Source organism: Ochlerotatus camptorhynchus, unplaced genomic scaffold (genome assembly GCF_037179485.1).
Source record: "Ochlerotatus camptorhynchus isolate MF236.1 unplaced genomic scaffold, CSIRO-AGI_Acam_v1.1 ptg000482l, whole genome shotgun sequence".
NCBI classification, from domain to species: Eukaryota; Metazoa; Arthropoda; class Insecta; order Diptera; family Culicidae; genus Ochlerotatus; species Ochlerotatus camptorhynchus.
Window position 1 is genome coordinate 204,685 of NW_027040967.1, and position 27,752 is coordinate 232,436.

General features: G+C 35.9%; 1 protein-coding gene across 4 annotated transcripts in view; it reads left to right on the forward strand.

Annotated features, from left to right (window-relative positions):
* foxo (forkhead box, sub-group O) overlaps positions 1-27,278 on the forward strand; it is a 216,828-nt gene extending 189,550 nt beyond the window's left edge. For all 4 annotated transcript variants that reach the window (XM_065235415.1, XM_065235414.1, XM_065235416.1 and 1 more), the window contains exon 11: positions 25,355-27,278. The gene's annotated coding sequence lies outside the window, so the exon portion shown is untranslated. The remainder of the gene's footprint in view (positions 1-25,354) is intronic.
* The last annotated feature ends 474 nt before the right edge of the window (positions 27,279-27,752 follow it).

The following is a 27,752-nucleotide window of genomic DNA, read 5'->3' on the forward strand; positions in this document are numbered from 1 at the left end:
CCCCTTTTTCATCTTTCCCAATATTTTAGTGTTTAGGTGAGTTTCGCCACTTCCTGAGGGCACCCGAATTATTTTAACCAATGTTGTTTTGGACACTTAATATAGCTACTGAATCAAAGCAAGAAACTGGACACTTCCCCAGGGTAGCCCGGAACATGAACGGATATGAATAATTTGGTCCTGAGCACTCGATATGACTAATTTTGAACTTAGTTTTGAGCTCTCTTGTGGTTTGATGTGGTTTGGTCCAATTTTAAAATTGTTCTATTCCCCAGGGCAGTTTGGCATGCTCAATTTTTTGCACAAATGGCTCATATGTTAATAACGAAAAATGGTTTTCTTCAAGAAAAAAATAGAAAAGATTTTGAAGAAAGTTCCTATAGGTTCCGTATAGGTTTAACATTTCAGCACACGCGCGAACTTTTGTAACATGAGTACTCGCGTGTTTTACAAAATACAGCAGTATGTTTTTCACCTTGAGGGCACTTCATGAAACCTGATATTCTCCAAAATAATCTTCAAGTGGTGGTCTATTGGGCATGGATATAACATTTTATTAAACATGTTGAGTGTCACGTTGGGCGAGTTTCAAAGTCAGAAGGTCTCTAATTATGTTGTTCGTGTACTTTGTACAAAAGCGCGAGTACTGAAAGGTTAACACAGTAGATTATCATTTGGGTGAAAAGCTGTTCTCATTTTTGCGGCACAAAATCGAAAAGACAAATAATGCATTGGTGTGAATTCAAAAGTAGTGATTTAACTACTCTATGCGTGTCTACAGTGAACACTGATCCTACTCTATCAATAGCTTAGAGTAGAATCAAGTAAAATCGCAATTAAAAGATAATTGATTCTACTTATATATAAATTTATAAGTTTTGGTTGAATATGAAAACATAAGAACTGCAGGGTTGTTACAACAGGCGTGGATTTCACAATTTTCGCGAATTTGAACTTTCAGTCGTGAAAATCGCGGAGAGACTGATGTGCTATCACAAAAATTGTGGAATGAATGTGAAAGGTTCGAATGGTATATGGTATTTTTAGAAAAAATATTTTTTTTCTTTTTATCGTGTATTATGATGTACAGAGCAGTGATGCCAACAGTCCAGTTTCAACTAGATTTATCCAGTTTTTTTGTATGCATCCAGTCAAACCGTTGAAGTTTGAGAAATCATCCAGTTTTATCCAGTTTTGCATTATAAATAGAAACATATTTTGTAGTATGATTATCAGTACAGAATGATTAAGATGCTTACCCTTTAAACTTGTATCACAGCATCGACATGCATTTTGAAGGTTTGGTATTATGATAGTTAACATAATTTTATATCAAAATTAACTTAACTGGTGTTGATGACTTCTAACAAATCAGTAATTTTCATAACAATGGAACCTTCTCAAATCATGCCGTCAATATTATTGATGTATCTCTGTTGTTAATCTATCAATATTATTAGAAACCCTGATATTATTATGCCTTCGTCATCTTATCTTGTAAATTTATTTATTGAAATTGAAGTAAGATTTTTGCTGATTCCTATAGAGGATGTCTACTTTCTTTCAGAACTTTTCGAATACACTCTATTTTTATAAGAAAGCTGTGTTCTAATTGTGTCAAAAAATGTGTTGTTTTTGGTAAAACAGCAACTTTATACCCACAAATGATTTTAAGACATTGCTTGGGACTAGCAATCATCCTCAATATGTTAATACTGGTGATCTAAACCTAGGCAACATCACCGCTGGCCACGTCCGAATGCTGGTCAACAAAGAAATGAGAAGGAATATGTTGACGTAATACTCGCTTTACTGAAAGCCGTGAACACTTCTGCACTTCCATGAGAAATCACTGGGATGTTGGATAAAAGGGTTGAGGTTGCAGCAGGATTCAGCTTTGGTAAACGATGTGCTGAATTGATGTCCTGACGATTCAACAGCGCGAAGGAGCGTGGGATTGAACCTACGGTCTTATGCTCAGTAAGCAAAATCGGTCACCACTATGCCACCGAGCTCCTTATATCACAAAACAATTGTTCGATCAAGTTTCCGTTAAACTTGTTGTTATCCCGGTGGCGACCTCACTAACGACGACGACAACAACTGCTCTTGAGAAAGAGAATAATTTGATATGGATTTCTGATCAACACGTCATTCCTAAATCTCAAATATAACTGCTAAATATAATAATTACCTCCTTAGAAAAATATAATAATTACCTCCTTAGAAAACTAGCAGTGACATTGCAAGTGCCCATGATTTGTGAACGCTGGATCGTAGCTCCTTAAAATCAGTGTCTATGAGGTCGCATGATTACTTGTCATAATCAATTAATTGTTTATTTTTAAGACATTTTTGAAACCTCAAATTTGAAAATATCGATATATATATTGATATTACTCCAATTACTTTCGAGTAAATTCTAGTAAATGTTTTTATTAAAGTTGTTCTCCTTGAATCTGAAACACATGCTAAAATCATTGTGTGGAGCGTAAATTCATAGTTGCACCTAAATGTAGGCAATTTATTCAAAAATCACTGATAATTTCTCTAAAAATCTCAATATTGAAATCATTTTAAATTTTTTAAATTATGTCAGATTCATTGATATTTATATTAAAGAAATATATCACTTTCAAGTTAATGACAACGATTGTTGCCATTTGAGTCTCATGATACAATGCTATCAATATTTTTCTTGATAGCTATCACCTAATATTATTTACGTGAAAACTAAAAACGCAACCTATAATGATTAATTTCACTCCGGTGATCAATTTACCCCTGGATTACGGTAACGTTATACCTAACGTCCATTGTGCATAGCGTACATATGCCTATATCGACCTTATATCTAAATTATTTATGACTAATGAGGTAGGGTGCGCCACTACTTCTTCATGCTTCGCTTCGGCACACCTCCCTCGTTAATTTGACATCCTCAAAAAAAAAATTTACATCAGTATTAATTTAACTCGTGAGCCAATAATTTGATGCATAAATGTTTGAAGCTGATTGTCTTCATTGTTTTTGGGACGTATAACGGAAATGGCTTCCAAATGACAAAGTAGTGCTCTACCCTATTGGGGTAAAAAGAGGTAGTGAAGTCTTGAGTAGAATTTTATTTTTAAAGATTTCAGAGTCCTCATCCAGATCATAGAATCGTCCAATTGCACCAATTCTGACTCCGACTTCATAACCCTGCTTACAACATGGGTATGAAAAGGTTAACATATTGTAACATTCTGAAGTTACTTAATCAAGCATGATTCACCATCCCCACACAGAGATTGGATTATGCAAAAAAATGCAAAATCCTTTCAATGTGATTTCCAAACGCCACACTTTTGTATTTGTTTAGAAAAGCTAATCCAACCGAAAACCGGAAAACCAGTTACCTTTTTCTGAACATCAAAGTTTCATCTTGAAAGCGTACCAAATCATTTAAATTACACCAAACTCTTGCAATTATATGTCCTATTAACTCTTCAACAAGCATTTTTCTTGTACATAGATTAAGACAAGTGTCTGATTTCCGCTTTTTTTTCATTCAATTCCCTACTCCTGGCAGTCATGAGATCATTCCCACAACAGATTCCTTTCCACCGACTAACTGCAAACATTTATATTAGCTTCAATTGATTCCTATCGTTCTCCGGCACAGTCGGTCTGTCGGTTTGTAACCACTACTGGTTTGTGCTGTGTCATTTTCCGCATTTTTTGCTCTGATCTCACATCCGTCGTGACCGCCAGGACAGTAGTGCGGAAGGAACTCACCGCTCGAGAATGACTGGCTCGGACAATTGGGCAGCATCATCAGGATGCTTATTATGGGATGCCATTTGGTTCGTATCGTATCGTACCCAGTAAGGGAAGCAGGAAAAACGAAACCAGGAAATCACAGCGCAAACTATAACCAGTACAGTTTTGCTTGGCACAAAAGGGGAGAAAGCTAAGAACACAGATAATATCATAAAAATTGGGATCATTGAAAGGAAAATTTATATTGTATTTTTATGTGATGATAGCTCAAGAGGACTGCTGTCTGCTCTTTCCGTTATGATTTTTTCCCGCTTTCTGCAGATGGTCATCTTTTCAGTGGGATGCTTCTGGAATGCTCTTTTTATACGCTGTCATCTTCCATAAATAGAAATATGTTCGATTGGTCCATTATAACGGTTTTATCGATATTTTAGCTTCACTTTGTGGGTCGAGGTTAACTTTAAGCATAACGATGCCACTGAAGAAATGACAAATGTAGCGCCTAATTGATTAATGATATCCCTATTCACACTGCTCCAAACAGGGAAGCTCAATGGGATGAGGTTGAAAGGACTCAAATCTTGTTAATCCAAGTTGGCTTTTCAAGGAGATTACGAATGTAATTCAACTCCTGATCATCCAAACAACAAAAATAACCTACTGCAGTGCACGCTGATGTTCCTTTTCAAAATCTCATCAAATATTAATAAAAATGTGATAAGTTTTCATCTGCGTTTTGCTCCGCCTTGGTCGTACCTTACTCAGATCTCGATGTTTTTTTTTTAATTTAAAAAAAATGTACGGCATCTTCTGTCAAGTTTCAATCTGGCAACGTAACGCCGCAACATCCAGCTTCTTCGTGGAAATTCTCGTCATAGTCTACACACGTAATGACTTCCAATATGCCATCTCGATGACGGAGGCTTTTGAAAATTTAATTTTACACGCGCATAAAAGAAACGAGGATTAGCTGCCGTGCTTGGAAATTGACTGTAGCGTGACATTTTCCCCATTCTTTTCTCACCCCTTCGTGGTTTAAAGTTCTTCCCTCCTAATCAATAGAAACCCGAACGATGGTGATGAAGGAAACCGTTCTGAATGCTTCGCCATTAGTACGTCGCCTAGCGTTTGCTGTTGCCTATTTTGATAAATAGCAACTGCGATACATTATCGAAACAGGAGGAGCTCTTATTGATTGCTTCCGATTTTCCACGCTCTTTATCGACACGACACTTGAAACGGAAACGACTACTCCAGCAACCGTCGGGCAGGTAGAATGGGAAAAGATTCCTGAAAAATGCTTCCTCCCTCACCTAGCGCCACGGGTAGCTGGAGAGCGTAGGTTGTTGGAGAGTGCTTCAATTGAAAACCACCAGAAGACGGACGTGAATAGTCGCGATTGACAAACTCAAATGCCACAAGGTTGTTAACGGTTCTGACATTCTTCAGCATCACTTTTCATCGCCAATCTGTCTTCTCACTTTACCGAATCGAGTCTTATTATGTCATTTCTCAAGAGCACTTTTCACCCTCAATGCTCCCGAGTGATGTCAGGGGTGAGGTATACCTCACGGCTGTAAATGAAAGCATGGTTACCGTACAAATCGTTTATGCTGTGTCCTTCGAGCAGTTCGTTATAAATTCCCATTGTTTCCATTGGATTATTCCATGTGACTTTTTGCCTTTATGTATACGATTTAGGCTTTTTTGAGCATTTTTATTTGAAATTCTGTAAGTTAATGTAAGTTTCGTACACCATTCGAAAAATTTATATAAATTTCTGCGAGATATAGCTCACATAAAATTAACGCTAGATTTGGCATAAATTTACACGATATTTCGTGTAAATTTAAGCGCAATATCGCATAAATTAGCAATATTGTATGCAAGCTTGTAAACGATTTCGCTGTTTATGTCAAGTATGCCTAAAAATTAAACGCATGGAGATATTACGCGATAGTTAAAAGTCGGATTTTTTTTCTGTGTAGCTCAACATTAAACGAAGGGAGATTCTACGCGATGGTTAAAATTCAGTTTTTTTTCTGTGTAGTTAGAAGCACGCTTACTTTCCCTAAATATTAGATGGTAAATTACGATGGAAAATGTTGGTAGCCTAACGTTTGGCGGGTATCAAGAATATTTTTTAGAATAAGTTACGTTTTCACAAGCTTTTCTATCAATTCCACTTCCAGCAGGGTTTTTTTTTAACCAAAACGCTTCGCTTAGATAAACTAATAAAAACTACACTAGACAAAGGTTTTGGTTGGTTGCTTCTTTTTGTAGACCTTGATTTTTTTCTTTAATCAGCTCCATGATAACAATTTCTAGTAATTCTTCAGAAACTTCAGACAACACACAGAAAAAAAAACTGAATTTTAAATATCGCTTAAATTCTCCCTTCGTTTAATTTTGAGCTATACTTGGCATTAACACCGAAATCGTTTACAAGTTTGCATACAATTTTGCACTTAAATTTACACGAAATATCGCGTAAATGTATGCCAAATCTAGCGTTAATTTTATGAGCGCTTTACACTGATAGGCAAAATAAAGTGCCCACTTCATCATTTTTTGATTTTCTTTCATTTATTTGGTTCAAATTAAAGAAAACACACTACAGTCTTTTTTTATATCTTATTTTTTTTAAATTATTTTAAAGTTTTACTTATTTTTTAAAGAAAACAAAACCATTTGTATTGAAATAAAAAAATACAGTCACCAAAAAGTGTCCACTTAATTTTGTCTTCAGAAAAGATAAATTGAAGTAAAAGAAATTAATTAAAAATATTAATTAGCATTTCCTCCTTTGGCCATAAGGACCTAATGCAGGCACTTTGGCATGCTCTCCACTAGGTTCTTTACGTGATGTGGATCTAACTTTTCCCAAGTGCGCTCCAGGACTTCAAAATATTTATTTTTATCGGTAACACCAGTATTGTCAACCCTGGCATCGAGAATCGCCAACAAATTCTCAATAGGGTTGAGGTTCGGACTTTTTAGAGGCCATTCCAGCAGTTTTATCAGACAATACCGGAAGAAAGACTTGGTCTTCTTGAAAGTATGCTTCGGGTCGTTGCCCTGCTGAAATAAGAAACTTCTCTTCAAGGCCCGTCTGGATCAGTAAAACCTCAAGATTTTCCCGCAGGATGTTGATGTAGGAATCTGCCTTCATTATCCCGTCGATTTTCACGAGGCTTTCCACTCTACCCCACGAAAAATACCCCCAAACTATCACATTTCCTCCTCCATGCTTCACCGTGCCTTGGATGTGGCGCTCCTGAAGCTCCTCACTCGAACTGCACCACAAACAAACCCACCGCTTTCGGTTAAATAGCTCGAATTTTGATTCGTCCGTCCAGAGAACCGTTTTCCAGAACTCAAGGACCCTCTCAGCATGCTCCTTAGCAAACTTGGCTTTATTTGCCTTGCTGATAAATGGGCGCTCCCGGGCAACTTTGCTATTCAACCTCTGTGCTACGAGATGGCGACGAACAGTTCGACCGGAAACTGATAGCTGAAGGGTTTCCTGGATCTCGCGGAGCTTCGGGTTTTTCTTGACGCGCATCTTGGTGTCCGTTCTCGCATCAGTTTTGCGCTTCCTGTCTCTACCAGGGCGATCCGCTGATCCGAACGTTTTTAGTTTCAGGATGAATTTTCCCAACCGCTGCCTTGCTGATACTGTACATCCTAGCGACAGCCCGGTGTGATTCACCGTTTTGCACATCACGAACCACCAATTTTCGGATACACAAGGAAATTGCTTTCGAAATCACTGCGTTCTCAATTTTTTTTCAACTGAATCAAATTTGATCACTGAACAAATGCACCAAGTCGAGCCGTTTGCTTCAAAACATGTCAAAAAATCAAAATATAAACAATCGGGGGGATCTTCGATGGAAACTTATCGAAAACATATCGATTTTTGAAGTGGGCACTTTATTTTATAAATGTTTCTTTTTTCAAAACAAATTGATTAACTTTTTCTTTCAGTAAACTCATTTTGTTTCAGTATTCCAGTAGTGAAACTTTAAAAGAATATAGAAAATAAAATATCAAAAAGACTAGAGTGTGTTTACTTTAATTTGGAATAAATATATGAGAGAACGATATGACCATTTATACTTTGCTGAAGTTTAGTCTGGTGGATATAATTTCGATCATTCAGAAAGTGTAACCAATTTTTATATATTGTAAGCAAACATTTTAAAAGGTACTATCAACTTTTGTACACAAACTTTGAATGTTTTTTCCTCGCCAACCGAACGCAAATTAACAGCGTCATCGGATAGGGGAAACTTTTCCCAACCTTGAGCGAGCCTTGAGTCATGGGAAAAAGGTTTCCGAAGTTTTGATTGCAAAAGCTGATGTGCTATTTTCTGTTGTTGGTTGTGATATACTCGATATATTCCAGTATTTGACAGCTCAATTGGTTCCCGAGACCCACCATACTATAAATATAGTGACTATACCTAAGTCCCCCTAGAATAAAGTTTCCCTCAAAAGTTATTTGACATACAGCTTGTTGATATTTTTTTCTTGATTAAAGTTATTGAACTTTATTACTTCCTTGGAGACAAAGCTTTAAAATAGATAAGTGTTTTGGTGGTGAATTACAGAAACAAATATCTTTTCTGGAAAATATTGATTGATTCAATAATATAACAATTATGTGTAGCTAAATGTTGGTAGCCTACCCGAGCAAAGCTGAACATCAAATTGAAATCAAAATTTGCTGTTATGATGTAACTTATGTTGAATACTCCAGTTGATCTCATTTTGGTTGACTTAACGGTTAACACAGCAAAAATGAGAGCAAAATTTTACACTGTTGAAGCAAACGGAAAACTAATCCTGCTTTCATTGAAATCAATTTGATTCCTGATTTTGCATTCATAATGTTTAACTGAATACGGGCCTAGAGTAAATGGTTACCATTCATGTTTCTCAAGCTGAAAGACTTAGGCTCCAATCTCACCGCGGGCAAGTCACGAATGACCTAAAATGTGTTAAACAAATCAGATAAACGATAATCATTAGTTCAACGACAGATGAATTTCAATTAAATTTTAAACAAGACGTAAACAGCAGAACTTCAAGTCAAGTTGCTTTCATTTAAAACGTCTTGACTGCATAATGAAAGCACAATATGATATCAGACTTATGTCGCAACATTTGAAATCAAAATGAGTTTTCATTATGATAGGAACTGCACACTTTAATATCGATTTGCTTTCATTTTGTTAACCGACTTTGCTCGGGTAACGTTTGGCGGGTATCAAGAATATTTTTTAGAATAAGTTACGTTTTCATAAGCTTTTCTATCAATTCCACTTCCAGCAGGGTTTTTTTTACCAAAACGCTTCGCTTAGATAAACTAATAAAAACTACATTAGACATAAACGTCATTTGATAAAATACAACTTTATATATTTATATGGCATAAAAATCACATATATCCCATTCAAATCGGTTAGCTCTAGCAATGGCCCACATAAGTTTGAGAAACCTGATATTTGTTGGGTAATGTTGTTTTTATCACATTTCAATGTATTCGCAAGAATTATTTTCACCATATTTGACAAAATAGTCCACAGACTGTTAAAAACACTTAATTTTATTTTTAAAAACTAGTCTACTATAATTTAAATCGTTATACACACATAAAATTTCTGAATTTTAATTGTGATGTAAACATTCATTCACGTAGACATGTATTTCATTTCACGCAACCGAGCAACTTGCAAACAATGTTGTTTACAAAGACGGGCTTTTGTATACAATATTTGCTAAATTGCATGAAATGTGTCAGAACTTTACATGATATATAATGTAAACGTATATGATATTTGACACTCCATTTATGTGCATCATATTGAACAGAAATTTACACTACTTTTTCGAACTGTGTATATTATTATATTTTTAAATCCATAAGCGAGTTCGGTGCCCGGGAGTTCACAGAAAGTAAAAATGCAGATATGGTGGATAGTAGCGTGGATATTATACTGATGCAAAATTTGAAATTTTCGCTCCACAGTGTTCAAAAGGTTCCAATTTGGTTCCAGATTACCCTTCCAAAATTTGAAGTCATTTTGTAAGAAACCGACTTGGCACAAACCATTTGGAGTTGATATGGAAATTACTATGGGAAAACCAAATGTTGCATTCATATCTATCTAATAATTATCCCTTTTACCCTGCTGTTAAAATTGATAGCTGTACTTGTAGTAAATTTTTACAGCTTCAACTTTGTTGAAGATCATCTTTGGATAAAATGTAAGGATCAAAAGTTATTAATGATTCAAGTCACTATTGCCTTATGATTATGCTCAATCAACTGCTCAGCAGGCAACATTAGTGTTTCTGGTGCGTAGAATAGAGTACAAAAATCATGGCTACTATGTCACACTGTAGAATACAGTGTTGCCCACAATACAGTTGCTTGATCATGCCATAAGATTATCAATCTCTTAAACAATTAATAACTATTTAATTTGCTGTTTGGCTGAAAATCAATAGTCGGCAAAGTTGTAGCTGAGAAATTTTTCAAAAGAATAGCATAGAAATTTTTAACAGTGAAATATGTAAGAAGGATAGAAGACTACGCAGAAAAAGTTTGATTTCCCCACAGTAATTCCCATATAAACTTCAAATGGCTTGTGCCCAGTCAGTTTCTTACCAAATCAGTTCAAACCTTGGGAGGCTAATAAAGACCCGATTTGGAACCGCTTCAGCACTGTGGAGCGAAAATGTCAAATTTTGCATCAGTCTAGTGGATATTGATGTTCAAAATAACGTTAAAAATTGCCTAGACTTTCCAAACTGGCTTCAAAATGCAATTTTTTTTTTCGGATGACACGCTTCACTTTCCCGTATTTTTCCAGCAGCAAAGAAATCCTTCGGTGGCAAATCGTACGCACGAACATATTGAACGTTGCCCCCCGGAAGCGACATCCGTACTTCGACTGCCTTTCCCTCAGCATAATGGAAAGTTAATTGCTCAAGGCATAATGCATACTGGCTCCTGATACAAATTTGATGAAGATCGCCTTTTCCCCCGCAATGCGATATGTGGAGATCATTTTAACAGGATTCAATTATTTCACAAAAGTTGCAATCTCGTCCATTGTAGGCCTCGGCCATAGTAGGCAAAACACAAAGTGTGTTTTATTTCGCACAAATCAAAATTTAAGCTTACAACGAACGGTGACGGCAAAGAGCACTGCCCGGCTTGAAGCAAAGAATTAGACTCACACAAAAAATACCGTGACCGAGTAAACAACTGTCGATAGCGATATCGACACCGAGGAATAAATGCTGTTTTGTTCGCAGCAGAAAGGAGAAACGGAGTTTTTTTTTATAGTCACTCTAACGCTCTTGGGTCATTCGTGACTTGTCCGGGGGTGAGATTTGAACTCGTGACTTTGGCGTGAGAAGTATGGATGCTAACCACTACACCGGGGTCGCCTCCACACAAATTGAGTTGATAAAGTTGTAGAACCATTTTTTTTTTCAAGCAACTTTGCTGAAGAAAACAATTTTCTATTTCGAATGGTTCATGATTTAGGATGAATTATTAGGGCGAATTATTAAAAATATTTTAATGATTTATTCAATCCACTTTTTGAACTTTATATGGCGCACATTTTTGCTTATGCAACCAACTTGTTATCTCTTTTTGTTGTAAATTTTTAAACGATTTTCGTTATAAAAAATGGCCATTTTCAAAAGTGGATGATATTAATTAAACAAAAAAAAACCTTCACAGTTTTCTCATCCAAGAGGAATTAAAAATTATATTTCAAAGGTAACTAATTACATAAACACCACCGTGTGTCATTTCTATAAATTCTAGATATTAGCATAATAAAATTAGGTAATTTTGAAATCATAAACGCTTATAACTTTTCAATAAAAAGAGATAACAACTTAGTTGCTTTTGCAGAAATGCACGCCATAAAAATTTCAGAAAATGTCTACACCAAATCATTTACGAGAAATCAATATATGAAAAGTTACTGTTGAAAAACTGATGTTAGGGGTTAAGTTAGTTATTAAAAACCAGTAATCGTAAATCATTAGAGATAGAAAATGGATTCCATCAGCAAATTTGTTTCAATTATCATGTTGTACAGCTATGTCGAATATTATGCTTGTCTATCTCGAATAAATAAATAGTTTATATTTAGAACTAATCAACACGTGTAATTTAGAGAATATTTCCCTACCACCTTTTGTCACGTTTTCCCTATACCTAATACATTGCATGACACACACAGTGTTGGGAAAATATAAAAAAAAATCGAATCTCACCAATACCCAAGATCACGCTTGATTTTCGTAGACAAAAATCAACAAGTAAACAACTACGGCTGATTTTGCAAACTGTGATATCGCAGCTCGGAATATCAAGCTAACAAAACTCACCAGCTGCAAATCTCAACAAACTGTGGTGAGATTGAGTTTCATGATTTTTGCTTTACACCCGAACGCAACCAAAATTTCCATAACGGCTGGCAGCAGTCTCTTCTTGTCTGTATGCGTTGAATAGTATAAAGAGATAGCAAACAATACTTTCTCTTTCTAAGAAAACGATGTTCAACGGAATCATTTTTGTGTCGAGTCAACTCTCAGCTTGATTTTTGCACGTTGTGAATATAGTATCGCAATATAAAAGGAGCGTGTAAAATCAATATTAAGCATGATATTTTGTTCCAATATCACACGTGATATTGAGAGCGTATGGGAGCGGTAAAATATCATTTGATTGAAGATTTTGCCAACTGGACACACATTTGTAAACACCCCCTTCACCCCTCAGAGCGTGACATACTTAATGAATGCTCCCTGATTGTGAAAGTGAAATTAACAGGTTGTATGTGTCAAACACATACGTTACAACCACTTCTTGTACAAGTACACAACAGCATCATAACAACTAATTATATCATTATAATTATAATTTAAAAAAAAACATTTTTTATATCGAAATTAGTCCAAGCAACCTTGGTCTCAATGCAACCTCGCTTGACCCGATTCGCAATTTTCTGCATTTTGTGGCAATATACTTATAAAACTATACAAGTAGAAGCACATAATATTCTTCTTCTTCTTCTTATCGGATATCTTCTGTGTCTTCTATCCATTTCGAGCTGGTACAACTTGTTCGAACAAAAACTCGCAGACTGTTTTACCTACTTAGAGTCGATCATCAGAGTCGAGTTGACATAGAAAGAAAGGGGGACCAACACGCAAAAAATACTGAATGGAAATCGTTTACTTATTGTCAAGAAACAAGCAAATTTAATAAATCATAACAAATCTTTAAAAACCGACTTAAATTGATGCTCTTTTATTTGAAGGAAGGTCTCAATTAGATTAAAAGTCGATTTTTATTTTATTTTCTTTTTCGCAGTCAATTTCCTTTTAAAACCAAAAACGGATAATACCAATCAATTTAAACTTTCTCCAAGTTTTCAACAATTTGCCACAGACCATTGAAACTTGATGACTCGGAACGGCCAAATGCCTTGTAATGTGTCGGTCTCCTTTGACATATTCAAATTTGGTGGCAGATTTGATTAAATGGCACCAATTTTATAGCTAAATAAAAAAAAACTTGTGCCATCATCAGACAATCAATTTGAGCGCTGCAGAACTTTTGTTGCAGTCATCTTGCCAAGGACTGTGCTGTCACCTCAGAAACCAAACATAATTAAATTATTATAACAACAATCTGTCGCCATAAATTTTAAATTTATCGAATTAGTCAAAACGAAAGACGAAGAAGAAAAATTACGTGCCACTGTCACAAGATCGAGCCAAGGAAAGATATTGTCAAGAATCCTGACTCATCTCTACGGGGGTGAATTGGCTCGGAGCAAAGAGAAGAAAAAATTAGACTGTGAAACTGGTAATCGCTCCACTTCGGGTCATATCGATGAGGATGGAGTGGAGATGTTGATAACAGTGGCCCAGCTGAATGTTGGAAACAAGGATATATTCCAGGAGATATCCTTGGTTCCAAACGATAGGAAAGGAGGCAGAAAAAAGTTTAAATCACTTTTTATTGAATAAAAATTCCACCTTTCCACGTAGGGGACGACTACCAAAAGAAGAATAAATAATCCACCGCAGTAGTCGCTGATTCGAGGGTGGGTGACAGCTATTGAAAGATTCAAAGCATCCTACTGTACTAAGGGCAGAGAGCTACTTGGCGACATACGCCATCAGGATTACCGCCGCACACTTCATCATCATCATCATCACCACCACCACCACCACCACCGCCACTGTCACCAGTGGTGCAGTAGAATGGATGACAAAAGACAGTTAAGGTTAAAATGAGGGGGAGTGTTTGTAACCTGGTGGAAAAGCAACCCACAGCAAAAACTGTACTGTGAGTCGTAATATTGCCCTTGTTAAGAGCATATATGGGTTAAAGGTAACATGTATCGCCTTCATCTTATACTATAATTTGTAAAATTCCTTACAAAAACAAAGATTACAGACTTTTTTGCTCGTTTGAGATCTTATTAGTTTAGTAAGCTTTAGTACATGGTTATTGGTTTAGCATACACCAAACCCTTCTAAACAATTATTATACATACGTCATTAAGATTGTACCTACCTAGTTTTAATATTTCCGTCTAGAAAATTGTGAACTAGGCAGTAGACTGTTTTACAGTTTGAAATTCTCAAAATAATAGCATTAAAACAAACAATCAAAAAAGCATTCCTGAAATCTTCACCATTCGACCTGACAGTCGAGATTGAGCACTAACTCTATTCCTAGTGCAATATTACTTATGGTTATAGACGGATTTCATGCTAACTCGACAAAGAAATTGGCAGTACCCTCTCAGATTTCAATGAAACTTTGTGGGTGTGTAGATTTCGTCTACTTAAGCAACTTTGCATACTTATTTTTTTTAACGCTAGACCAACATTTAAAAAAGGGCGGAACTTTTTTTTATTAATACTTTTTTCGAAAAATTATAACTCAATAATGTCAAGTCCTACAAAAATGTTGCCATAAAATGATTTGTAGATAAATAAATAAGCTTACATAATAAAAGGCCAAAACATCAAAAATGTTATTGCTGCACTGAGGAAAAAAATTTAAAGTAAAATTTCTCAAAAATACAATTTTTTTTAAATTGAAATTTTTTCTACAGATAGGCAGACTTTTTATCTATAATTCGTTCATATATCTAAAGATGGACACTTTTAAAGAAAAAAGTTAATTAACAAAAACTTTTTCGTGTTCGCACTGAATAAAATCAATGATTTTTTTTAGTGTAGACATAAAAAATATTGAAATTTTGAGACTCATGTGAAATCTACCACTCAACCGGATTTCACTTAACAAGCTCCTAGGGAGGCGAACCAGCCTCAGGCTGAAAGCCTCCTTAATAAAGATAAATCAATCAAACAACAAGTTCCAAATGAAAGGTACACCAAAAAAAATATTGAAGACGTATTCAATCCTAATGTTTAATGATATTGAAAATTTAATTTTAAAGTTATGTTTAATTGGCAGAGTATGAAAAAATGGTGTTCTTATTTCATTTTTTTTTTAATCTTATTTAGAGAATAACTTATATATATATTATTTTTTAACATTGTCAAAAAAAGTAAATTGTTTTGGATGCTCCGTTGAGTTAGAATATTTTTTAGCTGCAATTTGATTATCGGCAATAGGCTGAAAACTGTGAAATTTTTGTGTTCCAGATATCGTCTTTGCGTGGTGAAACAAATCTTCTAGTTCTTCTGACATTTTTTCGTATTGCTCAGTAGATATATAACAGAAATTCAATTTTGTGATGCTTTTCTCTGTTTGTTTAACTGCCTAGTCGTAGAGCTCTCGTGGAGTTGTAATAGTATTTCCGTATTCTTGGGCAAGGCTTGCTCTTTTTGTCATTCGTTTTAAAGTTCCACCAATAGCATCACAGGGACCTTTGCCATGAGATGTTGCAAAGAAATGCCAATTTGCTTCCAATTTGTGCATTGATTTGAAGTTACATAGACTGATTTTGGAGAAATCTATTAATAGTTTCAAGAATTCTATCAGTTTTGAAATGAAAAATTGAACTGCTATTGTATCATGGGCCAATAATTCTGATATTATTATAAAACTAACGTTCTCTATTTTACTGTCCTTCATATAATAAACCACAAAAGGGTGAATAGTTGCCTGAGCGTTATTCCAATGGTAACCCTGAGCAGCGTTCTGAATAATAAATGAATAGTTCTCAGAGAAATCGCAAACTACAATTAATTCATATTCTTTTAGATAATATTTTTTGTTCCTTAGAAACAAAGACTGTTCTTTACAAATAAAGTCATGAGTGATTAACTTATCAATTTTATCTACGAAGTACGTGGCAAACTCAACTGCAGGTTTCATAATGTTCTCCAAGTTACAACGATCCGTAGTTAGCCACTGTTGAAAAATTACATCTTCTTTACCACTTTCTTCTAATAGTGCAGCAAGTTCGTCTGCAGCTTCTTCATTGGTGGCACATTTCTTGCAAGCTCGAAAATAACACTCTGTCGTCCTAATAGAAAAAATACAAAGCAGTTTATCCATTATTTCTTCCTGGGATACGATTCCTAAACAATTCAGCATTAATTTTACATTTTCGTGGATTGTGCACACCCATACATTTTGAGTAACTTTACTATCAAGTAGCTAACAATGTTTAGGTCTCAACGTTGTAAATAAGGTGAAAACAGTTTTAATACTCGCATACCTTTCTTCAAATATTGTATATGCCTCTTTGAGAGACATCATAAGAAGTCGCTTCTGAACCCGTTATTTTAAGCCATTTCGGAGTTCAGACACGTAATCGTTAATTCCAGGCATTGGCCTGCTTATATCGTTACTATCAAAGAAATCTATAACAGTCTTTTTGTCTAATTCACTGATTCCGTGTCTACTTCGTGCACTATTGGTACAAAGAATACCTTGATCTTTCACTATTTTTTCTTACTATATATACCGGTGCATTAAACTCTTCTACGATTTATTTTATTGACCAAGACTGCGGTAACTTTGATAAAACTTTTATCTGCTCATTTCTGTCATCAAGAGATGAATTAACCTTAATTTTTAATTGAATATTTCCACATTATATGGTCCCTGTAACTGGTCCGCCGATGAAATTGATTCTAATGATGGAATTGGCGGTAATTTTGTAAGACAAGAAAAGTAAAACACGAATTAATAAGTGTGCAAGGTTTAAACAAGTATTTTTTTTTAGCCTACAAATAAAAAAGGTGTAAATTTAAATTATCGATCTGAGCATTCTTACCTGTTATATCATCAGGTTGGTGGCCACTTGTTGGTGGTTGTTCATCACTTGTTGGTGGTTCATACCCACTTGTGGATGGTTGTGGATCGCACAGATACGAGTGCGGTTTTTTTTGATGTACAGGGGTTGTGAGAAAAATAGGGAACTAGCAAAATTTTGTCCAACTTTGGACTGTTGAAACTTCGTTGAATATTGTTCGATTTTTAATCTTCAAGAAGCATTCGACTGGAAAACTAATCAAGTTTTATGGTGAGGCAATGGAAGTGACCATGGTTACCGGATACCGGAGATATTCCGGGTTTCCTGAGGGCATGTCTAAATTGCTAAATTTGTGATGAGTTTTCTCAGAGTGTCCGTTACTAATCTGTGTTTTTTGTTCATACGCCAAAAATGGAACCATTTCCAAAGCAAATGACGTACCAACAGCTAAAATCGACTCAGATTCAACCGAGATATGGCCATTTCCCTGGAATCGGTCCTGAGGGAGGGTTCTGAGTGCGGTCAGTTCTTTCATTCACTCAAAACATGCCATGTGACACCTTTTTCTTCATGGTTTTTTACCAATAGGCTTTCTATAGACTTAAAATAGAGCATTGACCACATTGACCACTTCCGGAACCACCGGAGTGCCCTCGGAGGAACCTGTAGTAGGGGACAAATTCATGTTTACAAAAATCATGCCGTGTGACACCTCTTTCTTCATGGTTTTTCATCAGTAGGATTTCTAAAGACTTGAATTGGATTATTGACCACATTGGCCACTTCCGGAACCACCGAAGTACCCCCGGGGAACCTGAAGTAGGGTACAATTTCATTTTTATGCCAAAATATGCCATGCGACACCTCTTTCTTCATGGTTTTTCATCATCACATTGACCACTTCCGGAACCACTGGAGTACCCCCGTAGGCACCTGCAGTAGGGGAAAATTGCATTTTTACACCAAAACATGCACAGCAAAAAAAAGTAGTGTAAATTTCCGTTACTATGATGCACATAAATGGAGCATACAAGTTTAGATTATAGATCGTGTAAATTTATGAGACATGTCATGCAATATTCCATATATTGTATGCAGCTGTCCACTTTTATTTGCAACATTTCTTGCAAGCTGCTAGTTTACGTAAAAAGGAAGATTACATGTATGAATGTTTGCATGCATGGATGTTTACATCGCCAGTAAAATTCAGAATTTTTTGGTGTGTGTCATGTGACACCTCTTTCTTCATGGTTTTTTACCAAAAGGCTTTCTATAGACTTTAAATGGAGTATTGACCACATTGGCCACTTCCGGAGCCACCGGAGTGCCCCCGGGGGAACCTGTAGTAGGGGACAAATTCATTTTTACACCAAAACATGCCGTGCGACACCTCTTTCTTCAAGTTTTTTTTTACCAATAGGCTTTCTATACACTTTAAATGGATCATTGACTACATTGACCACTTTCGGAACCACCGGAGTGCCCTCGGGGGAACCTGTAGTAGGGAACAAATTCATTTTTTTCAATAATCATGCCGTGTGACACCTCTTTCTTCATGGTTTTTCATCAGTAGGATTCCTAAAGACTTTAAATGGATTATTGACCACATTGGCCACTTCCGTAACCACCGAAGTACCCCCGGCGAACCTACAGTAGGGTACAATTTAATTTTTACACCAAAACATGCCATGCGACACATCTTTCTTCATGGTTTTGCATCAGTAGGCTTTCTATAGCATTGAATGGATCACAACAACTGGAAAACTGGTTATCAGCTGATTTTCGAAATACTAATACAGATGCAAGTCAACATCAAGGCTATGCTATGATTATCTTGGTCGCAATGTTCATTGTTTACATTTTTCATAACGAATCGCAAAGAATGAATATGCATCTTTGTCTTTTTCTCTTTTTCAATCTGATCTTACTACATACTCGCAGCGTGTGAGTATAGTCACATAAACGCAGACAAAAGCAAAATTTGAATATTATGTAAGGATGAACTAAAATGCACCCTGGAGTAAAATGCGTTGTTTTTCGTTGCTTTCCCATTTGAGTGAGGAGCGTGTTCCCACCATCGACGTCTGTAAAAAAGTTGTAAAAACTTTTGATTGACGATTGCTATTAAATACCTATTGAAACAATTCATAAACCGTACGATTCAATTCCCAGACGAGTCCAAGGCTAATTCTTGCTTCCGAAAAAATCTTTCTCAATGTTATTATTGAATTTTCATCGGTGTATACGAAACTTTTCATATCTTACTTGTTGACGAAAAGTAATGAAAAAAGAGCTGTCGTACGGCATGTATTGGTGTAAAAATATAATTGACCTCTGCTATAGGTTCTCCGGGGGCATCTCGATGGTTTCGAAACTGGCCAATATGGTCAATAATCCACTTCTACAGAAACCTTTTTGATGAAACATCATGAAGAAAGAGCTGTTGCACGGCACATTTTGGTTCAAACATGTAATTGTCCCCTGCTAAAGGGATCCCTCCCCCAAAGACATCCCGGTTGTGCGGAGAACAGCCAATCTAGTCAATGATCCAATTCAAGTCTTTAAAAAGTCTTTTGATGAAAAACCGTGAAGAAAGAGCTGCCATACGGACTGCTTTGGTGTAAAAATGCAATTGTCCCCTGCTACAGGTTTCCGTGGGGCCTCTTGGTGGTTCAGTGAGCGGGAAATGTGATCAATGATCCAATTAAAGTTTATAGAAAGCCTACTGATGAAAAACCATGAGAAAGAGCTATCGTATGCCACAGTTTGGCGTAAACGTGCAATTGTTACCTACTGCTGGTTTCCCGGAGGGCAGTTTGGTGGTTCCGAGGCGGCCAATGTAATTAATGATCCAATTCAACTTTATAGAAAGCCTACTGATGCAAAACCATGGAGAACGAGCTGTCACACGGCATGATTTGGTGTAAAAATGAAATTGTCTCCTACATATGGTTTCCTGGGGGCATTCCGGTTGTTCCGATAGTGGTCAATGCGATCAATGATCGATTTAAAGCTTATAGAAAGCCTACTGATGCAAAACCATGAAGAAAGAGGTGTCGTACGGCATGTTTTGGTGTAATAATGGAATTGTCCCCTACTACACGTTCCCTCGGGGGTACTCCGGTGTTTCCGGAAGTGGCCAATGTGGTCAATGATCAATTCAAAGTCTATGGAAAGCCTACTGATGCAAAACCATGAAGAAAGAGCGGGCGCACGGCATGTTTTGGTGTAAAAATGCAATTTTCCCCTACTACAGGTTCCCCCGGGGGTACTCCAGTGGTTCCGGAAGTGGTCAATGTAGTCAATGATCCATTTAAAGTCCATAGAAAGCCTACGGATGAAAAACCACGAAGAAAGAGGTGTTGTACGGCATGTTTTGGTGTAATAATGGAATTGTCCCCTACTACAGGTTCCCTCGGGGGTACTCCGGTGTTTCCGGAAGTGGCCAATGTGGTCAATGATAAATTCAAAGTCTATAGAAAGCCTACTGATGCAAAACCATGAAGAAAGAGCGGGCGCACGGCATGTTTTGGTGTAAAAATGCAATTTTCCTCTACTACAGGTTCCCTCGGGGGTACTTCGGTGGTTCCGGAAGTGGCCAATGTAGGCAATAATCCATTTAAAGTCTTAAGAAATCCTACTGATGGAAAAACATGAAGAAAGAGGTGTCACATGGCATGATTTTTGTAAAACTGAATTCGTCCCCTACTACAGGTTCCCCCGAGGGAACTCCGGTGGTTCCGGAAGTGGCCAATGTAGTCAAGGATCCATTCAAAGTCTATAGAAAGCCTATTGGTAAAAAACCATGAGGAAAGAGGTGTCGCACGGCATGTTTTGAGTGAATGAAAGAACTGACCGCACTCAGAACCCTCCCTCAGGACCGATTCCAGGGAAATGGCCATATCTTGGTTGATTCTGAGCCGATTTTTGCTCTTGGTGCGTCATTTGCTTTGGAAATGGTTTTATTTTTGGCGTATGAACAAAAAACACAGATTAGTAACGGACACCCTGAGAAAAAACTCATCACAAATTTAGAAATTTAGACTCAGGAAACCCGGAATATCTCCGGTATGCGGTAACCATGGTCACTTCCATTGCCCCATCATAAAACTTGATTAGTTTTCTAGTCGAATGTTTCTTGAAGATTGAAAATCGAACAATATTTAACGAAGTTACAATAGTCCAAAGTTGGACAAAATTTTGCTAGTACCCTATATTTCTCACAACCCCTGTATATCTATTGTGCTGAACCAATGCACGGCTCACATGACTCACAAATGCGCATCTGTACATTCAGTTGGTGAGTATATCTCATATATTGCATTTTTTGAATTAATGCTGGTGTAAAGTAACGTAGTTTGTTTCGGTTGCACTTGGGATTCGAAATAACAGCACTGCATTTAATGAGAATAATTGTTATTAAACGTTACAGTAATTTACTTTCTAACTGTCACTGTTTCTACAATACATTGAATAGGGTCTACATCTTCACTTAAATAGCAAATAATGTATACCTACAGACAGGCTTGTGGTCGTACCTACATCGTACCTTTTTTGTACCTACATCTTAAACGGGAAATAATATGTATATTCTGGGTACATTTTGTGACATTGAAACTGGTTTTCTCACTCGTTAAAAATATCTTGTTTGCGATTTATGTGATATGATATATCGACACCCATATTTACCATAACATGTTCCGTCCATATCTCCGAAACTAGTTGACCCTTCCTTAATATTCAAAAGCTTTATAAAAGATCATTGTATTTTTCATTTGGAGTTTAACTCAATCCTATTTAGTGGTAGACGAAAAACACGTTTTTCAAAATTTTTAAATTTGTCCTTCCCACCCTGAAAAAAAAAATCATAGATTTTATTCATTGCAAACACGAAAAAATTTTTGTTGAAAAACTTTTTGCCTTTAGAAGTGCCCATCTTGGGATGTATCAACGAGTTGTAGATAAATGGTATGTCTATCTTTAGAAAAAGTTTCAGATTAAAAAAAATGTGTTTTTAAGAAATCTCATTTTTAAGTTTTAAAGATTTTTTTTTCAGTGTAGCTCATTTATTTTTCAACAAATCATCCTTGACCAACATTTTTGTAGGACTTGACATTATTGAGTTATAATTTTTTGAAGAAAATGATGACAAAAAAGTTCTGCCCTTTCCAAATGTTGGTCTAGATTTTTTTATAAAGAAAATAAGTATGCAAAGTTGCTTAAGTAGACGAAATCTATACACTTACAAAGTTTCATTGACATCTGAGAGGGTGCTGCCAACCATTTGTCGAGTTAGCGTGAAATTCGTCTGTATCTTCATAACTCGCTTTCTGAAAAGAAGAAAAGAAAAAGGACAAGAAATCTAATTCTTCACCACCCCCTGAATGAACCCTGAGAAAAACTTATCTCATATCAATAATATCAAGACAAGACATTAAAACCAACGTTGATTTCACACCGTACCAATTGATTTTTTTTCTACATGACCAAAACACTCAGAGTGACCTACTTCGATGTCATAAAAAACTCCAGCGTGTTAAAAAATGCCAGCTATCTTAGCTTTTAAAAATCTCGGGAATTTAACATACCTACTTGCCAAATTTGTATTCACCAGAAAAGATTTTTTTTTTTCTTTCAAGGGTAATGTGAGCGCTGCTACACTTATTTTCGTCGCATGTAGGGGAAATGGCTCTAATATCGGCCTATGGATCTAAGGTTGAGCCCATCGCTAAAAATCTGCTATTTATCAATTTTATCTAGATGAACGCGTCATTGGGACGGTACTAATGGATACTTTTGGTCGCTATTGAAAATTTAGTCGATTGCTGAATTAATGTATGGACCCAAATTAGGGGCATTAAGGCCGACATTACATCCATTTCCCCTATGTAAAAATATTAAAAATGTTCCGATTGTTTGCTTAAAAGGAGCATTTAGTCAACTTTAATCCATACGTCAAAATAGGTGTAAGTTTTGGTACTTCTATGCGGTAAGAACTATTTTTTAGCTTATAATATGCTCGGTTCGGCATTTTTGAGCAAAGAATTTGATGAAAAAAGATTAATGTAGCGTATTACATAGACATAAACAGCTACCAAATGACTTGAAATTTTCAGTGAAGATAGTTTAGTTCATAACGTACAAGATCTGAGACGTGCTCCAGTAATAGCTATGAGAACAGCATGCTGTCTAAACATTTATGCACAGACTCAAATTTCAAAATAGTGATTTTGCTAGGAAATTTTGGCTTTAAAAATCTAAAAATAAGTAAAATCAATACTTTTACACAAACAAAACCAATATCTTCTATCACACTTTAAAGATCCATAATCCGTTAATGAAAAGGAACAAGGAATGAAAAAAATAAGTGAAAATCATCCAAATGTAGTTTTTTGTCACTGTACAACATTTTTAAAGCAGCATTTTGTTTTCTTGATTGATACTCAAGTCAAAGCTTGTTTTTGAATCATGACTTATTTTTATTTCTTCAGTACTCTCTACAGAAGCTTCTCTAAAAATTCAAATCTATTTGGGTAGAATATTTAAAAATATACAGCTATTTATGTGTATGCAATTTTTACCGAATACACCCGCTCCTTAGATTACATCTCGATAACAAACGTCGAGCTGGTTTCATGTTGACGTCGGTCAGTACGATCCTAAACAATCATTTGGCAGATCATCCAATTAAGCCAGTATTAAAAATTAATCTGAGTAGCAGCTTTATGGCGGTAAGCTAAACTAATGGATTTTGAATAGATATCTAAGTCAATTGAGTGAGTGCACAGTATAGTTTTTAGGAAATTTTGTGTGATATTCCAAGAAACTTCTAGTTCCATTTCAATTGAATATTTTAAATAAGCTCTGAAACGAATTTAAGAGAAATAAAATAAAAAAAAATTCGAGGGTGTTGAACTCTAAGGAAAATCGAATCATAGTTTTGAATGAATTCAAAAGAACGAATCTCAAATTAATTTAAGAGGAATTCTGAAAAGAAGTCGGTGAAGGAAAATCATTCTTATGATTTTTTTTTCTAGATACAGTCGTATCAGCACTTTTGACTGTTTTTGGCATATTTTGTACTATAATTGAAAAAAAAGTAGACCCCAGACATTGTTGTAGAATTGAAAAAAAAATTCTATTAGAATTGATCAAGAGTTTCTGATTTAAGTAACTCAAAATAACTTATGGTGCGTGACATTACAACATTTTGCACTACTCAACAACTACTCATCATAACGTTTTGAATTACGCAAATCAGAAACTGTGGATCAAATGTTAAAGAAACTTCAACGAATTTTTCTGATGTGCAATTATATTTAGAAATTGCTTTTTTTATATTAGTTAGTTAGATAACTAAACGAAAGGGTCTTGAGAACAATCCAAAGAAATTCTTTTTTTTTCCTTGATTTGTTTTCCGTCAATCTTGTTAACCGTTTTCAATATCAATGCTACCCGACTCCAAAGAGGCATCTCCCACATCTGGACCCTACCTACCGACCCATTAACTCATGGACCGGGGACCAACGGCTTTACTTCCCATTCGAAGGATGGCATGATCAGAGATTTTATGCCGCAGAAAATCCCGAGGGCGCTGACTAGAATTGAACCCAGGCCCTTTGAAGTGAGAGGCAGTCTCGCTTACCACTACACCACCGGCGCCGCTGAAATAAATTTTATTTGAGTTCTGAGTTAATTGTCAATGTTGAACTACATAGAAAAAATTTGAGCACAGAATAAAATTCAAGATCTAGGAAGAAATCTGCTGTCTTGGTAATTACTCATTCAATCTCATTTGGTTTTAGCGCCAACTTTTGTTCACCTCGATGGCACTTCTTGAAACCTGATATTCTCCAAAATACTCTTCAAGCATTGGTCTATTGGACATGGGTATTACATTTCATGAAACATATTTAGTTTCACGTTGAGCAAGTTCCAAAGTCATTAGGTTTTTTTTTCATGTTGTGCTTTGTACAATGGTGGAAGTACTAAAAGGTTAACTGTATTCCACCAGTCTTGCCATCTTCGATTTTGCGAAGCATGTGACTGAAGAAATTGCTTATAAAAACCCATCGTACCCACTAATACCACGTTTTTACTTAATATGGCGTACACAATTTTGATAGTAGCGTAAAATTGAGAGTTATATTATCGAAGTCAATTTCAAAAAATCATTTCCTAGCTTAAAATTGAAGAAACCTCAAGATAAATTGTAAACATAAGCAGCATCATTAAACTCAGAAAAGAATGTACTTCCCAAGTAGTCGCTAATGTGTATGCATTTTTCATCTTTTCAGGGTTCACCTTCGTGAATGATTGGATTTGTGGCAACTAAAGGAAGTATGCTCCAATCTGCTTCTAATCAAAAGATGGCAGCAAACCACTACAATTTACCAAGGAATATGCTCATTTGTGATTGATGTACCGAAATACATCGATTCCAGCATCATATAAACGGATACTTACAACGCAGGACGATATCACGACACGTACCATAGTTCAAATCTATGTCTCATCTACTCGTTACATGATCATTGATTAAGCGATCCAAACCAACAGTTATGTAGAAAGGCAATAGTTTTGATCGGTCTACGCAGATGGAACATTGCATGCAAACGTTATTTCATAGCAAAATAAAACATCTGACAGCAAAATTCTACAGTACGGGCTCATCAATAAGACAAGTTATCAAATTAAACGCTGTTTTTTTAAGTTTAAATAGAACCAAGCAGGTTTGTATATTAAGGTAAAGAGTAAAATTATGGTTTATTATAGTTTCGTTTAACGAGGAAGCATAACGAACACGTTTAATCAGTTTGTTGACATTTTTTGTTAGGAGAAAATCGATACTGTAAACATAGTTTAGTAGTTATTGGCGGAAGAGAAATAGGTAGTGATATTAAGGCATACGCTAGGTAAGAAATTGGTGCTTATTATTTCCTACACACCCCGTCGGCGTAGAATTCAACACACGCAACAGGTGGTCGGTTAAATTAGGCACGGCCTTTTCTTTTCACGCAGTAGGCGGTGAAAGTGTATGCTGGCAGTAGCGAGTACACAAACCAAACATCCACCGCCTACTGTGTGGATATAGAAGCGCGCATGCCAGCATTGTAAGCTTTTTGCTCAATTCAGAACGCCATCTGTGGATTGCGTTTGCTTTTCGTTTGGTTATTTCGGGGAAAAAGCACAAAATGCAACATGAGAAAGGAAAATTCTAAATGATACATTTAGTTTTGAGGGTTCTGCTTTACGTTCTAGGATAACCAGTGCCATTTAAAGAATCTTGTATGAATTTCAACGTATGCTATAATCCTCCTTAAAGAAGTAGTAGTGACCGGTTAAGTAGGTCGGCATGCACGCCAAACTAAAACGGCAAGCGTGTGCAGCCATTTTTTGTAAATAGGTATCTTTAACAAATTGTAAATATAGTTACCAAATGTAAAACACGGTAAGCAAATGTCAGCTTTCCCTCCCTAAAATAGGTGATAGTTGATCAATCATTGTTATAGAAGATCGTTTTTTGAAAGCGTCACTAGAGGGTTCTTCGATTTTGCAAGAATGAAATTACTAGGCTAAACCTTAAAGGCGATAATATTGTTTTAATCACATTTTGTACATATAAGTAAAGTAAATAAACCAACTGAAGGTAACATTTAATCATAAGCAAATACATCTAATCAGTAAAAAAAACAAGTGGTTAGTAGAGAAAACGAGAATAAAATGTATATTCATAGTAGAAGCTTGCTATCTTGGATACAAAACACTAATAATGAAAAAAAATAAAAGCGAATGACAACTGATTGATGAAAGCAGTGAAAACTAGAGCAAACACACACAAATACCTTAATCAATATCGTCGAAATTAGAAAAACAAATTGATCTTCAATGACCAATGAATATCGTGAAAATGAATGTGTTCGTTAAATTAATTTTAATTCCATTTTCAATTACATTTGTATTCCTTTTCCGGGGCCTGTTTTTGTGGTAAAAGGAATCCAATAGTAGCAAAAGGAGAAAGAAATGAAAAGCAAACTGTTATAAAACATTGGAAACCGAAGAAACGATGATGCGGAACGAGCGTGAACGAGTGCAGACGTCAATGGTAATATGTGGAAAAATTGTTGCTTCGTACAAATTAATTTATATTACTGAAATCCGACAATGTGAAAATGCGCATAATATTGATTTTGGGTTGTTGAATAAAATTGGATCAATAAATATGGCTTTTTTATAATCTCCGAAAAGTTCCTCAGATCATTCCAACTTATTCCCAAATGCACTACTAGGATTGACAGAGTTTAATTTTCAGGCAAAATAATCGAAAACAGGAAAACCATTTGCAGAATTTTCTTAGTAAGTTTCCTTATATGAGAGAAGCCCCTCATCCCCTCATTCTAGTTATGTTTTGTAGTCTTTGCGTGTATTAGGTTCAACTACCATTATTTAGTTTATCAATGAATATACTTCTCTATTTTCTTCAAAAACATCCATGTAATGTATACCGTAACCTGCCTTAATTCCACGCAGCACCTAATGCCGTGGATTGACAGTAAACTTTATTATTTTGCGATGTATATTAATTTTGATTTTTTTTTCCTTGATTTGTTTTCCGTCGATCTTGTATTCCGTGCTGAGCACCAATGCTACCGACGCCAGGGAGGCAGCTCCCACACCTTGACCCTACCTATCAAC